Consider the following 16,712-nt stretch of genomic DNA (forward strand, 5'->3'; position numbering starts at 1 on the left):
GGCTCCGGCACCGCCACCGGCTCTCGGTGGGTTCGGGGTCCGCGGCGTGAACAAACAGTTATTTCGTGGCGTTTTGGGGTGTCTGTGCAAACCGCCCGGGGCCCGGCTCGTCCGAATGCCTCTCCGTCCCGCGGGCTTCTGACCCGCCGAAGACAAACGCGGACAACAGGCTCTTGTTCCTTACGTTTAGTTAATTTTGAGTACACTTTAATTATATCATGTAATTGTGGTAAAATAGTCTTTATCAAACCTGTCAAACATCAGGTTGGTGCTGAACAGTGGAGCTGCTCTCACATGAGCTAATGATTCTCAGCCTGGGGAGCTTCAGATTTGCCGCTTTCCTGGTCACACAGCCCAGGTGTGAGTGTGGTACCTTGCAAAGCAGCTGTCTTTGGTAAAACCATTTTTCTCTGAATCCCAGCTGATACCCGTTATTTCCATGACTGAAGGCTGTAGCATTTCTTTTACAGCATCTTTATTGAACATCTGCCTTGCACATCTTTCATAACTGCTGGGTTGCTATTTGACTTTAGGTAACACATATTTTAAACTAGATTTTCCTCATTTGACCACTAATGAAAGGCCATCTTCTATATAGAGGCTGAGCAGCTGGTCCTGCTGCATATCACCTGCCAAACAAACGAAAAAAATCAACAACCAACAACACATCCACTTGAAAGCACCTACAGAAACCTGGTAGGCTTTGAAACATACCTGTATTTACAGCATTGGAAATACTGTCTGAATGAAGAAAATGGAAAAGAATTAACTGCTGCAAGTTAAATGTAGAATAAGAGGATAAATAAAATGGAGCAAATTGTTTAAGATAGGAGACATTAATACATCTCTTTTAAAAAGCAAAAGCCCATTAAAGATGAAACTAGAGTTAGATCAAAGGAATTTCTTACATTTATTATGGAGGGAAAGAGGAATATTCCTGTACTGGCGCTTTCCATAACAGTGATATCAAACTGTCAAGTTAAAACTGTCAGAGAAGATTTAAAAAAAAATTGATACTATGACTAGTATAAAATTGCCAGAGCCAGATGATGTTCATTAGGAGTTGCAAAAATGCAGTACTCAACAGCAATGTGCTGTGTGTTCCTTAAATCATTGGTGCTGTGGAAGGGCAGGAGGTGAGGAGTTCAGTGCCACTGGGAAGAGGGTCCAGGAGAGGAGGAGGAGGAGGCTTCTGATTCCAGTCAGTTGGCTGAAACAAGGGTCTGGCCCTGCGAGTGTTGTGAGGCAGTGCAGCTGCTGAAAGAGCAGAGCTTTCCCATGGCTTAGTAACTGGTTAAAATACAGTAATGGGTTTCTCAACAGAAGGAGAGTACTGCTGGAGTCTTGCAAAGACCTGTGCTGTTTAGCATAGTCATCCAGAGCTTGTAAGCTGAGCACTGGGTTGAGTTGTAAAAAGAGAACCAGCATTTTTATGCTGATTTTATGTAACTTCTGGAACAAATCAAATTGAATCTTCAGATCCAGCAATTTTTCCCATACTGGAACATATTGCAAGCTTTATTTACTGCATCAGTTTATTTTTGCAGTAATTTTCTGTGTTAGACCCAGTGTCCTTAAACACAGTATTATAAGCATACTGTTGTTCTTGGTTGTTTTTCTTGCATGAGTTGCCACAGTAGCACTTGGTGGCAGCATTCCAGTGAGGGTATATGCAATTAGGAAAGCTGTTGACAAGGCATTCTCTACAAAGACCTGTGACTTTGAATTGGCTTCCCTTCTACCCCTTGTGATCCAGAGCAGTCCAGAATCACTGACCTTTGGAAGGCTATGGGGAAGGTGAGGGGGTGGCAGTAAAGTGGAACACCCCTGGGGTCTGTAGTGCACTCGTGATGTGTCTGAATTCTCAGAGACCCATAATTGCATTACTGGTTTTAAGGTCCCATGTTTCATGGTTTTTCTCCAGTCAAAACTGCTCTCTCTCAAATGAACTGTCATGATGAAAGACAAGGAGTGCCTCTGCCAGTGCCTCCCTGTGCCCTCGGGCTCTTCAGATTTGAGTGCTGTTGGGACAGAAGTCTGAGGGGATCCAGCTTCAGGGATCTTCACCACAACAGCAAGGAATTTGTTGCCTTGTCTCTGAATTTTAGGGCAACTTTGATGTTTAAGAGCTGGCTCCATCTTCTAGGTGAAGCCTGTGCAGGTTTCCTGATAGCCTTGAATAGCACATTGGGGGACTGGACTGCTTTATTTCAAGTAGCGATGTAGTCCTTCATTAAAGACAGCAACAGCTTTAGTTGACAGCAGTAAAATCTGTCTGTGATACTTACAGCAACCTCATAGAAAATTTAAAATGGAAATTTCAAGATGCTGTTTAGTCTTGTTTGATAAGACACTTGAAAGATATGAATGTTAAATTGAACGCCATCTGTTAACGGCACATCACAAATGATGGACCATTTTTTTGATTAAGAAATTTGTTCTTCTCTCTCTTGCTCTGTCTTCACCAGCTGAGGAGAGCAAGGCTGTTGTGCCACAGCTGGAGTGCGGGTTGGCTGGGAAGGCTTCAGTCCTGGTACCAGAACTGACACAGCAAGATCTGCAGAAGGCCAGTCTGGAGCTCTCTGCCAGCATACCTGGCCTGGTGCTGAGATCTGAGTTGTCTAATTAACAGTTAGAAATCCACTCATTCTAGTTGCTGTTTAACATTATAACCATACCTCTGTTTTCATGTACTTCATCATAATCTCGATCAGATGAGCAAAACAGCAGTACAAAGAAATAGGGCTTTCTGTGCAATATCATATTTGCATGTGTGTTCACATGCTCATGTAGGCCTTTCATCATGAGTGCACTTGTGTTTGAGCCACCCCTGGTGAGTGCTGGTCTCCAGCTCCTTGCCGGTGCACAGTCAGCCCAGCCACAGCTGCCGAGTTGCTCGGGGACCTTCCTGTCCAGTGTAACTCGGATTAGAACATCAGCCCAGAACTGCCTGACTCTGCTTTTATTTCTGTTAAGGAAAATCAGAAGCATTCATTGTCTTTGAGTACTAAGTTCATCCTCTAATAATACCTACTAGTTCCAGATGGCGTTCAGATTTAGTGAGGAAGATGATTGTATGTGCAGGCAAGCCTGCTTGCAAATATACTCATCAGTATAACCTGGAGTGCCTTCTCTCTTTGTAGTGGCATGGTAGCCAAAACACATCAAAACTATGTTGCAGTCTTAAAGTAACAAAAATCACAGATTATCTGCAAGTTCCTCTTTTCTGCAGTAGGCAGGAATGTGTTTTCCTTCCAAACTAAAGATTTTTGATGAGGACAGCTACTTTGTGGCAATTACTATGGTTTCATGGCCACTATTACTAGCATCTGGGAAGCAATGGCAGAGTCTTGTTCTTCCATTTGAGAAACACTTCCAGAGCCCATAGTTTTGTCCCTTGGTTATTGAGGGTATGTATGTTTGCTCCATTGTGTCAAAACTGATCTTTAATTAAAAAATGCTGTAAAATTTAAAATTATTGAAAGTGCCTTTCAGACTAAATTTTTTTATTAGTCTCAATGCTCCTGAAACACAGTCCAGTCCACAGCTGAGGCACGTTGCTGTTTGGTGTGTTCTCAGCCAGTCTGCAGCTGTTCAGTGTGACACCTCTAACCACCTCAATCTGTTGCTTTGTTTGAGTTCTGGTGGGTTAGCACAGAGAAGGAGCTGACTGACAGGTGGATGGAGTTCGCTGAAGTTCTCATTACCAAACATTTTTATAAGTCAATACCTTTCACTGAATCATGGAGTGCTCTTGGGACTTGAGGATCTCAAAGCTAGCAAGGCCTTATCTTACCTAAATGCTCTCTTGATCAAAAACTAGTGCAGGCTTACAAGAAGACAACTTACTGCTGGATGCCTTTTCTCATGTGGCTGTAAAATGGCACAATGATCGATCCTAACACCTCCCATTACCAACAGGAGTTAATGGAGGTGCTGAGAAGTCAGCCTGTGCAGGGGGGTCCCTGCTCAGGAGCAGAGTGACTGAAAGCAGAGATGACAAATACAGTGACTCAGAACAGGATCCAGCACTCCAGACATGGCACTCAAAGCTGAATATATAAGATTCATTTACATTTTCTCTTGTGATTGAAGTAGGTACAAAGCCTCTGTGTGGGGGTAAACATTTGCATTGTTTGGCAATTAAGGCAGAGAGGAGGGCACGCTGCACTACGAGGCTGTTTTCACAAAATCAGATGAATTCTAAATGTGTCATGTTAAAACAGAGATCAGAGTACACACCAGGATAATTTTGCCTCTCGGAGGAAAGGCATTACCCTAATTCTGTGTCTCTGGAAGCTGGCTGCAGGCCAGCTCAGTGATTAAACTAATGTGTGACTCTGCCGGTTGGAGGAGCCGAGGCTGCCAGCTCAGGGCCTGCAGTCCTGGGGATGATTTGGTGGGGGCTGCTGGATGCTCGTGTGGAAGCCTGCCCTCCCTGCTTGAGAGTGCACAGGGAAGTGATCCATTTTTATATAGAAGGAAAGGTTGATTCATTTTACCACCCCAGGGAAAGCCCAAAGCATATAGGGTGTTGCAGTAGTGAATGTGTAGAGTATCCCAGTGTCGTGAGACTGGGCAGAAGACAGATGTGCCGTTTTGGAAAAAAAAAAACAAAAAAGAACAAGAAACACTTCCTGCTGGAGGCTGTCATTTCTTCAAAGCATTGGCAGCAGAAGTGCTGTGTCCTGCAGCAGTCTGAGAGCCACCTTGCACAGAAAGCTATTACCTCGTGTCTCAGATGTGTGGATGCAGGGGACTATCAAGCACTTGCCAAGGGATGAGTATTAGTATGTGTTTGCAGTTTATAATCTTGTTTGTCATATTAATCTTCATATAAACATATTATTCTTGGCATAGAATGTGTTGCCTTTCCCTTTCACATACTCTTTGTTTAAATTTCACTGCCATGAGTGCTGTGTTAATGATTTCACCGTAAACGCACTCTAATTATTATATTCTTTCTAGATGTGTTAGTTGCAAATGATAACGAGGTCTCATGTGGCTTTTGCTACTGTGCTGCTTAACACCACTGTTTTAATTCGTACTTTCTTGTTCCCTTCAGGAGAGCCATTCTCTTCCCTGTGCTGTGGTGTCTCTCAGGAGAGACCCAGTGGCATAGCGCAGAGGAGGCCAGCACTCGCCTGGAGCTGGTGGCAGAGCTGGGGGTGCACTGGGTGTTCTCCAAACCCACTTCCTCTCTGTCCCTCTCCCCTGCTTTAGGGGAAAGAGATTTTTCACGAGGACTAAATGATCAAGCACTTGTATTCCAGTTATTCCTGGAAGGAAATTTTCTCATTCAGGTAGACAGTTTTGAATTCAATTCTTGCCTATAGGTTTATGTTGCTTTTCTATTAAAAAACCCAAAAGCTTAGGTTTGCATGCCAGTATAGATCTTGTTAAAATCCTTGAAACTGTCATTTTTGCCACTACTCTGCAATGGCAGGAGGCTCACTCTTCCATGTGAACAAAACCGAGAATGGAATAAAAGTGAACATTTAGTAGAAGCAGTGGCTTCAACGGCAGGTTTTGTCTTAATAATTTTTGTCTAGGTTTTGCTCTTGAATTCTTGGCTGCCTTAATTAAATGCTAGTCAGTTGTTCAAAATGGTTGGGATTTATTGTTCTGAAAAGATATAATTTCCTTAATTTTTAAAAAGAATTTTCATTTTGCTTTTAAACTGTCTTTTTAGAAAAAAATCCTGAAGGAAACAAGCTGTCCTGGTATAATTTACTATGCACCATGCTCCTTTATTATGGAAACATCTGCTTCAAGATAATTTTCAGCTGATGATTCTTAAAAAAAATCTTAAAACCTAACAATGATTGTGTATTCAAATTGACAGCTGAAAAAACTAGTAATAGGTTGTTGCTCTATTTGGAGGTCTTTGAATTAATTCTTATGATTCTTGTTTTTAATTCATGATTCTTCCTTTTAAGAAATGTCTTGTTGCATTCATAGGCTGTTAGTTAAATCATATCTTGTTCCCTCAATGGAAACAATTTTCTTCTTCAAAGCAATGGTATTCCTGAGAGTACTAGATTTGGATTAAGAAAAATATGAGCTCTTTGTATTTGAGAGTGAATTCCTTATTTAGTTCTGCTAAACAGAAGGTGAGGAGAAAATGTAGTAGGAAGACTGTAGAGTTGTATCGATCTGTTAACCATCATCAAAACCAGAATTCCAAGTAATTAATCTTCTCAGTTGCTAATTGGTATTTGAATCTGTGTTAAATTAATCTCTTTTGGGCCCTCAGTGGGTCACAGTAGGAAGAGGACATCCCAGCAGTAGCTGAATACGATGGGTGACTTCCAAGCAAATAATTTCTAAGAGCAAGAGCAAGCTCTGTAAAGGCAGTGCTGGAGGGAAGGGGTCACCGGCTTTAGCAAGTCAAGGGAGGTTGGACTTGGCCTGGATGTTTCCACACTGGATGTTTCCACACTGGATGTTTCCACACTGGATGTTCAGACCTCTGCACCAGCCGTTCCTCAGCGCTGCTGGTAGAGATGTAGATGCAGGTGGTTGCACGTAGCCATGCTCTGTGGTTGGTTTAGGTGTAGCTTTCAGTATGAAATACAATCAGAGCCATCTTTTGTTCAAGCTTATGTCACTATGCTTTTTTTTCATATGCAAATGTGACATGTTAAAGTAATGATCTTATGTGGAAATGTAATTTCACTTCCAGAGCACACCAAGGTTGTTAGACATAACTCTCGGCTTTTTCTGACAGAGCTCTAAAAGCCTGTTTTCATAGCTAACTTGAAAAATGTTTGCTTAAAGCTGCTTTTCAATATGTATATTTCTCAAGCCTGTAATTTTTCATGAGTTGTTGGTTGCTCTCGGTTAAATGTAACTTCTTCAAATTGAAAATCACTAGTGTGTTCACTGTCTATCCCATGTCACTCTTCACTTGCTGAATAGTAGTCTAGTTTGTATAGCTTGATCCATTGTAAATTATTTTCCTGCAATACAAGTAAAAAGTTAATTCCTTTTAGCTCTGGATTGCCAAATCTCCTCGGTTACCTGTATAAAAATATAAGAGATTGAATTCTGGCTTTATCAGATCATGTTACACTTGAATATTGATTCTTACTGTGTTCTACTTCAGTGCAATTTCATTACTGACTTTTGGTAATAAATACAGTCAGATTAACAGCTGGTGTCTTATGAATATGGATTGTGAAAGCTGTATAAACAAATATTCTGGCTTTTGGTGTCTAGAAGTGCATAATTTCCATCTGCATGATGTATTGTTTCAAAAAGGTGGTAAAGGCAATCAACAAGGTCAATATGATTGTGTGAATTATCTGTTAGCAAGGCTGCCTCTTAGATCCACTGCATTTGGAAATAGAGGACATGCGTTCTTACAAATCCAGACTAGTGTTGCCCTAACATGAGAACCTAACCCAAAATCTGACTGCAACAATAGTTACTTTGCACTTGCACAAAACCGAGCTGGTTTGGTGAAACTGGGACATTTCTCACAGAAGGGAACAGGAATGTGCAGCAATGGGACAAAAGAGCAGGATCAGGAGTTTGTTGCTCCTCTCACAGCACAAGTACAAGGCTGTAACTCTCAGTCAATAACTCTGGTAGCAGGAAGTGTGTCTTCAGGTGTGAGGTGCCAGGGGCAGTCCCTGCAGTTGGGTTCAACAAGGTTCAGCAACTGAACTTTGCCTTTTAGCAGTTACTGTCCCAGTGATTCTTACATGCTGATTAATAACTGTGGGAAGGCTAAGGTGTTGGGGGTTTTCTGATTTGGTCTCAGTACATCTCCCAAGAGAAAACTTGGCTTGCAGATTTACAGCATTCTGTAGTTGTCTGCAGATCGTTATGGGCTTACATAAAAACACTCAAGTTTTCAGCTCAGACTAAACATCATAGACATTTAAAAGAAAAAACAAGCTCCCTTCCTCACCCACCCCACTAAAAACCCACACACATTTTTAACCTGGCCATTAGACACTTCTTTGTAGTGCTAATGTGAATAAAGATCTCATGTCTTAGAAATAAAAATGAATGGTTGGTATGTTCCCATGGTGTTTACCTCCTGGCAATCAAACGCAGTTTGAGGTATTGGTCAGGCCAGTTTCTCTGAGCTAAGATCACCGAAGGCCATTTTGAATTTTTCAAATGCAAGTCAGGAGCACTGTGCAGTCATCTGCCAGAAATTTGTCTGAAAAACAACCATAGATACTTGATGGTTTAGCCTGTATATCAAGCTTTGGATGTAGAGAATATAAAGGAATGTATTTAGTGCTGAGTTTCTGCTGAAATGCCCCAGCTGCCTTTGCCAGAAGTTTTTTTCAATAAAACATTTAGGGAGATAGTAATTTCCCTTGGACTAGGGTTGTTTCGCAGTTGTATTTTGAGAGCATCCAATGTTCACTATTATGTTTGGGATTCAAATTGTCTCTCTTCCGTTGGGTCTGTTTCAGCAATGTATCCTGTGATTTGGGGATGGTTTTGCCAGGACACATCTGTTTTCCCTCTGGGAGGGTTGGTGGGCTCCTGCCTGTGCTTTGGGCAGCTGGGCTGTGCTGGGGGGAAGGGGGAGCCCTGTGACCAGCTCCAGCTTTGCCTGGTGGGTCTGTGGTTGCTGGGTGCTTCTGGCGTCCTCTCACCATGGCTCAGGCTATCTTCTTAGATTCCCCTTCCCCAGTGCTGAGGGAAGGAGCTGTTCTCTCCATGTGCTCTCCCACAGCTGTGGTGGTGGGGCATGGAGCAGTGTCTGTGCCCCCAGCCCTGCTGGGTGCTAGTGGGCAGATCCCAGCAGATGCCCTGGCTGGGGCGGAGTGGTGCGCAGTGGCATGGGCACCAGATCTGTGCTTAGCTACAAGAAACGTGGCTACAACATTTCTCCTTTCATGCTGATGAAAGACCAGATGAGAGAAAAAATTCCATCTGAAGTAGCTGCTTAATTACTGTTTGATACAGGGATGTAGTTTATCAAATTAAGTTCTTAGTAGAAGTAATATTAAGGTAGAAAGTGCTTTTTGCTGCAGAGCAGTAACTTTTAACTTGTCTGAATTTTCCAGTGTTGCCAAGCTTGCATGTTGAAGTTAAACCCATTTTTAATCCTTCTTAGATGTTTCATGCACACTGTAGGAGTCACTCAGGGCATCTGTGGTGACAACAAGCTGGGATTCCCAGTGCAGGGTGGCTTCTGGCTGCTGACCAAAAAGGTTCCCAGAAATTAATTTAGAATATGGCCTAAGAGTTTTGGATCTGTATCTGTAGATCTCTCTTTTTTTTTAACTCATGAAGTTAGGTGGCTGGGTAAATAATAGGAATTAAACCAGTTTTAATTCTTGATATCCTAAGAATAATTATCTGTTTTGGTTTCAAGCATAAAGAAATTATTTTTCTAAGTTATCAAAAATAAAATGCCTGGGGTGGTTAAGACTGGTAGGAAAAGTGATCAAGAAATAGACAAAGCAACTAATATGCAACTTTGTGCTTTTGTTTTGTGTGATGTTTTCAGCAAAGTGAACTTAAAGATAGTAAAACAAGGTATACATCATCTTAGATGACCAGGTGGTTTGCTGTCTGTTTTAGTAAAGAAAGCCTCTTTTAAAAGTATTGTGTCTCTTCAATTGTTGCTGTAGCTGCAGCCAATCTTTAGGAGAAAGTAACGTGCATGGTGTCTTGGAGGTCCACGTTGGATCGTGAAAGAAGCAGCACATGGCAGGGGAGCTGGTCCAGCCTCAGACTGTCTGGGTAGAAAAATCACTCTCAAAAACAAATTGAAGTGCCTGTCTTGATGTAAGTTTTCCTTTTCCCTGAAAGACTCTTTGGAAGATCACAACAGAAGTATAGCTGAAGTAGAAAAGAAGGCTGTTGTATTCTTTTTGGCACAGTTCTTATGTTTGCACAGCTGGTGGCCTACCAGCTTTGTCCTGCAGCTGAGTTCAGAGATACACGCGTGTAAGTTATTCCTACTTTCCCTGATGTTATTAAAGAACAAAACATAAAACCATTGACAATTTTAACTCGGTCAACATGCTGATTAGATATTTGTTTGAAAAAGCTAAGGTCATGGGTGGATTTTAAAATAATTTTGACACAATTTTTGCTCAAAAAGATGGCAACAAGAACACTCAAACCCCAAAATGATTGAGCCTTTCCCCTCTCTTTAAGGTTTCATTGCCCTTACATGCAACTTTGCTTTGGTTATGTGCCAAGTTTGCTGTGACCTTCTTGCAACAGGCAGACCAGAGTTTGCTGGTACTACTTATTAAAGGCAAGAGGATTAACATCCAGTCTATTTCCTCTAAAACCACAGAGCTATCAGGAAATAACTAAGCCCTAAAGTTTTGGATTTGTAGAAATTATTTCCTCCTGATGCGTGTACTTGGGGGGAATTTCAGAATCCTGTTGTGTAAGAGAGAGGCAGAGCCCTGTATTAATCCTGGGAAATGATGTTTAATGGCTTGTTTTGTCCTTTGTTGGTCTAAAGAATTCCTCAGAAATCAGCTGACCAAAAGTGCCAGGGAAGTGTTTTACCATTTTACCTCTGTTGCTGACACTATTATCGCTCAGTAATTTCACTAATCTTCTTTGCAGTGAGATTAGATTGTAAAAGCTTTGGTGCAGGGAGAACTTGTTTGTGAGCAGTGCTTAGTGCTATGGGTACCATCGAGTGGAAGCTCCAATAAATAGTGTTCCATTGCTGAGCAATATTTTTGCATACCTGTAGCCTTGGCTTTGCTTCAAGTTGACAGTGTTTCCTTGGAAGATTGTGTTTGTAGTGTGAGCTTTAATGCATTGTGCTTGGTAAATGACAAAAAATGCTAACAACTAAGTTTGAAGACTGGTTTCATTTCACACTGAGATTTGGTCCTTATTGTATAAAACAGTTTTGTACAAATAAAAATAGTTGTCCATTATCCTAGATCTCTGACATCTTCAGATGCCGCTCGTGCACATACTTTTAAAATGATTAGTTACAGAAGCATTAATATGCCATATTTATGAATAAATATATTTTAAAAATGTATTCACTGATAGATAAGGTATGAAATGCTGATAGGTGTATGCAGCTGGTGGCTGAACTGCACGGAATAGATGAGGTGACAGCTAACTGGCTTATACTGTGTTCTCTTAGGAATTCAAAAAAAGACAAACAGGTATCTTGTTGACAGACATACACTATTATTACACCCTGTTTTGTTGCTTACTTGCAAGCAGCAGGAAAGCAGTTCTACTCAGTGCAAGGCCTTTAGTATTGCTCATGTTGTGGAATTACCAACTACAGCAACTTGCCTCTAAATTGCCAGCTTTCCTGTCTGCCCTACTTACTCAATATAAAAAAAACCCTAATCCTGTGGATTTTATTTCCCTCTCTGTAGGACAGCAGTGAGTAATTACTTTTCTATGGTGAAGGTAGAGATGCTGGAAAAGTTTAATTAATGCCCATTAGGAGATACTGCTAGTACTTAAATGAATTCATTAGGGCAGGGTTCTTAATGTTCCTCAAAATTGCAAATAATTGCAGTGGACTGAATGTTGTTTACACCGTATTGTGTGTTGTATCTTTTTGTTCTGGTCAGTTCTGCAAAATATTTCAGGATATGTGGATCTTCCTTAGCCAGGGACATCTTTTCTAACCCCTTTGTAAAGTGCATGGATTCAATATGAAGTTTGGATTGAGAGCATAAATCTGTCCATCTCCTGCTGCCTCGTCCCTGTGGAACTGAGTAGCATCAGGGGAGAATGAATTTACTCAGCCATCAGGTACTGCATGGAAGATATTTCACTGTCACTTAGTTTGGCTAGCTGAATAGTCTTATTCATATGAATCTTCCATTTAAATCTTTCTACTTTGGTAAATACCTTGCAGAAGACAGTGGGGCTGTGGTGACGAGGCGTCTCCTACTCCAGGCCCTGGGTTGTGCCTGCCGGAGCATGGCTCATCCAGACGCGTAAGGAATGTCACCCACCTCCAGGCTATTCAGACGCTTCCTCATCGCAAATACTAAGATTTGGGACTCTCTAGTGACTGGGGAACACTATTACTGTGCTGTGATTTGCATAAATGTAATACTCTTTGGCCATGCAGTAGTGATTTTAGCACAGATCCCATAGCAAAGCAGGGGCCAGGCAGGTGTGTCTGTGCAGGAGTAAGAGGGAAGCAGCATTCCCTGGGGCTGTGCTGGGGGAGCTGCTGTGGTCACTGAAATGGCTTTGGTGGGTGGGTTCCTGGGTACACGGCAGTCCTGAACTCCGCTTAAAATGGCACTGTGGTGGTCCTTCTGGGGCAGTGGTAGCCCTGAGGATGGGATCCTGAGGTCCTTGTTAGCCTTTTTGTCAGCCTGTATTTATACGTAAGTGGAGGTTATATTTCCACAGGGAAGTTTTGAAGTATTCAGAAACTACCAGCTGTTTTCTGCTTTTTCTCTCAGTTAAAAGTCTACTAAAAATAGGGTATTCTTCCATTCAGCCATCAAACTCTGCTACGTAATGTGAAGTGTCATGCTGTAGGAACAGTAAAAGGGTTTTTACCTGAGGAAGTTCTTTCTGTGGTCTGTTTTTTCTTATACTGGCTGAAATGCAGCAAAGAGAGAAAGAACATAAATGAATTTCTGCTTTGTTGAATTACCTTCTGCAGGCATAAATTTTACTGTTCTGAAATCCTTATTTATTGCCTCTTGGCAAATACATCTGTGTTGTTTTTTTCCTGATTGAACTATGTGAAGAGGTCCATTGCTCTTCCTGTTTTGTGCGGTTGCAGAGATGTTGGGTATTGAGGAAATGGCAAAGAAAAACAGTACCTCTTGTGTTGTGAGTTTGGTGTTTTGTTTTTATTTAAAGAAAGAGTTCTTTGAAAGGACTTTCTATCTTATCTAAGCAGTTGGAAATCAGGACATGCAGACTAGGCTTTTTCTTCAAGCTGCTTGCAGTGATGTGGAAAGATTTAGTACTCTTTGTTACCTGGGAATATGGGTTTTAAATGCAAGGTGTGAGGCTTTTCTTATATCTAACAAATTTGTGGAGATAAGAATAAAATCTGCTGTTGGAAGTAACATTGTGTACCAGATTCAAGTGCAGGGAATCCGAGTGATGCCTGCCGGCTGCAGACACTGCTGAACACATGTAGAAGTAGGGAACATTGGAAATGTTCCTCTTGGAACATTTTGGACATGCATTGTTTTTTTCCAGTAGCAGATGATGCAGATGCCCCTTTCCAGCAGTGCTGCCCCTGGCACAGTAACCCTTCTGCTGCACACATTCGGGGAGCTGAGCTTTCCCAGCGGATACAGTGGGCTCTCTGCAGGCGCAGCGTCGGCTTCACCCAGGCTGCTCTGACAGCACCTTTAGGAAACACTGAGAGTCCCATAATAAGAATTTAAACTGGCAGATAAAGATAAGCTCATTTCCATTTCATCCCATTATTTGTTTGAACAGCAAGATGTCTGGTTTCTTTGCTGTTTCTGTATAGCTGCCAATGGGGACTGCACGGTAAATTTTGGGATTTAAATGGTTTTGTTCAGTAACAACCAAGCACTAACAATGTAACTGCTGCCTGCTTCTGACAGAATGTGAGGAGTGAAATTAGAAAGGGCCTTCACTGTGATCCACTCACAGTTTGTTGAGGTGATGATTGTTAGGACAGGTACCTGCTATCAGAATTGCTTGATGAATCTTATGATCATAGGTGAAGGGCAATTGTTAGTCATCTAGCTGTATGTTTATTGTATTGCTATGTTGATATATAGATATATATATTAAAAAATCAGCTTATATGGAAGTTCTGTTTGAACAAATCACTTGAGACTAGCTGTGTATATGATAATTATATATCACATACCTGAATTCAAGTGAAAAAGTTAACCTTTTATAACTCTCACCTTGAGGTTTATGTGTGTGTCTTGGAAGCAAGGAGAAAGCATTTTAATCAGTATCTAGTGTGGGTAACAGATATCTGCTTTGTGAAATGCTGTGCTCTGGCAATAGTAAAGCATTTTGAAGAGATTACTGCAGAACCTATATGGTCAGGCAAGGATGACAGAGAAGGGAATGATGCAATAAATACAGGAATAAACTATGATGCTGTCAGTTTGGGTTTTCCTGTTGGGGTGTTCATCCATAGCTGCCTTCTGATTGATTGTGAATGGAGAACAGAAATTAGATTTGGCTTTGCCTTCAAAGCTGTCTTTTTATTTGAAGTGCTTTCTTATGAGAATTCCATTTCTGTGTCAGTCTTGAATTTAGTGAGCTCTTTAAGCAGATATAAATGAGTCCAGCCTTTGGAGACAGCTGCACAAAGACGATGACTGGCAAGCTTCCCGAGCCAAGCGCACCGCAATCTGAGAGCTAAGCACTCTGAACGGGAATCTTGGATCACTGTGCCTGGATGACCCTTTCTGCTTCACAGTCTATACAAACACTATTTTTTTGCTTACATCTACCTTGTGCTGAACTTTCAGGGGCAAAAATTAAACTGAAGGCAACTGGTGAGACCTAGTCACTGGACCTAATAGATCATCACCCACACAGCTGTAGACATGTGCCGGAGAGCAGCTATTTTCTGCTCTATTCTTTAGACTTTCATTCTCATTCACTGCCAATGCATCTATTTTGTACATAGAGAAGGGAGTGTAGGTGGCTTGGAAGCTCACAGCAAGTGAAATAATATGTGCCGTTGTATCAGACTGCAGCCATGGCCCATGGACCTTCTAAAATCAGATTGTTTAGGTTTTTAAGTATGGATATATAACTTGTTTTTATGATGAAAAGCACAAAGCAAAACTGAAAACAGCAGTTATCTTCCTGTGAAGTTGTTGTCCTTTTCCTCTCTGCTTCAACTAGTTCTAGTTTATAGAATGTTTTGAAGTAGTGGAAGAAGTTTGTTGTGAAGGTAAAAATAATTGGAAATACAGCTGTTTTTCCCCATACAGAATGACCTTTCCACAGGTGAGCAAATGCTAACGCATGCCAGCTAGAACTTAATCTGCTGTAGAATTAACCTGTGATCTGTGCTTAGAAGTTCACAGGTGGCAATGAAAGAGCAAGTTTTGTTTAATGTTCAGAAGGTTATAAAAATCAGATTTATTGTTTTAATGAATAGATTATTTGCCCTTTTTTAATCTGCCAGTCTCTCAAATGCAGAAGTTCTGAAAACTTTATAGCAGAAGCATTTCTTAAAAGAAGATTATCTTGTCAAAACTCTTTGGAAAATTATGGTTTGGTGTTTTGTGGGGTTTTTTTTAGCTTGTCTTGATAATACTTAGCAGATAAAAGCACACAGGAGAGGCAGCAAATAAATCCTTGTGAAGTTGCAGAGAGCACAGTGTGTCAGGCTCTGGGGCCAAGGGAGCAAAGTGTCTCTGGCTGTGAGATGTGCTGGCTCTGTTGGTCGTCGGGAGCTGCTTTGTGCTTGTGAAGCGGCGCCGGAATTCTCTGCAAAATGCTGCTTCCACTGGAAAGGCTGGAGCTGGGCTGTGGACCAGGCTGCTCCCAAAGGTGAAACTGGCTGGGAGACCAGGTTTTGCAGAATAGGTTATTCCCATTGTTCTCCTGAGGGGCAGGGACCTTTAATAAATACCATGCAATGCAAATGTCTCCTGCCTGTTCTGTGTTTGCTCGAGATGGATTTTCCATTCTGTAAAAGACAAGGGTTCATTAGTAATCTGAAGATTTATGTATTAATAACTGTTAGTCAATAAACTCATTTACCAGCTTCTTCTTCCACATGCTGACTAACATACTCCGTTGAGAATGTTTTCTTACAAACTACTGATAGACAGAAATGCTGAGAAGCAGATGTTGCATGACCAAGTACCCAGCTGTGCACTAACAAAATGAATCTCATGGTGATTAGTTAACAGCTCCTTGGCAGTCAGAGGCATATGTAAAACAGTAAACACAGCATGGGGAAATAATAATTAAAAAAAATAAATTAAAAAAAAAAAGCAAGCATTTTCTGAGCTTAAAACATTGGCCACATCAGTTCAACCATCTGTGTTGATGAAGAGCTGTGTTGTGGCTAAGTCAAACCAAGGTCAGTTGAACTGACTTGTAAGTCCTTAACCCTTTATTTGTGAAATGTAACATTTCTGTTTTCTGAGCATGGGGTGCATCATAATTTGAAACATGAGGGCCACAGCAGGGATATTTGAACTTAAACTGTCAATAAAGGAAAATAATCATTAGTGCTGTGGAGTTTTTACCTGCTGTTGCATAAAGATGTTCAGCCAACAGCATCAAAGCACCGGAACTGACCAAAAAACCAGACAGACAGCCCTTTAAAATTAACTTTTGAAATTTGAGGTTAGCTCCATTACTGGCATGGAGCTGCCATTGTTGCATCTGAGTAAAGGAGGATGATAAAGATCCTTATGACCTTCTGGCTATGTAATTTAGAGCTGTGGCTGCAGTTACAACAGTCTCCCCTCTGGAATAATTTTCTTCTGCAATGCCTTTTTTTTCCTCATTAGAGAAGTAAATGAATGTGGTAGTCTGTGAATGCTGTCACCCTTCCCTTTTTACCTTCAGTGCCCTTCTTGCCTCTGCTGTCCAGCAGAGTAGCACAGCCATGGTTTTCTGACTGGTTGCTTCTCACAGGTACTAGCAGTTTGAAGAGACCATCTGGAGAACGCATGTAAGTTGTGAGCATTGCTTTTTAGCTTGTGGATACAGGGGATTTATTAAATCAAAGATGTATTTACAAAATACACAATTAACCTTTATATTCCACAGTGGCTGCTCTG

This window comes from Chaetura pelagica, unplaced genomic scaffold, assembly GCF_000747805.2.
Source record: "Chaetura pelagica isolate M959 unplaced genomic scaffold, ChaPel_1.0 scaffold181, whole genome shotgun sequence".
Classification (NCBI taxonomy): domain Eukaryota; kingdom Metazoa; phylum Chordata; class Aves; order Apodiformes; family Apodidae; genus Chaetura; species Chaetura pelagica.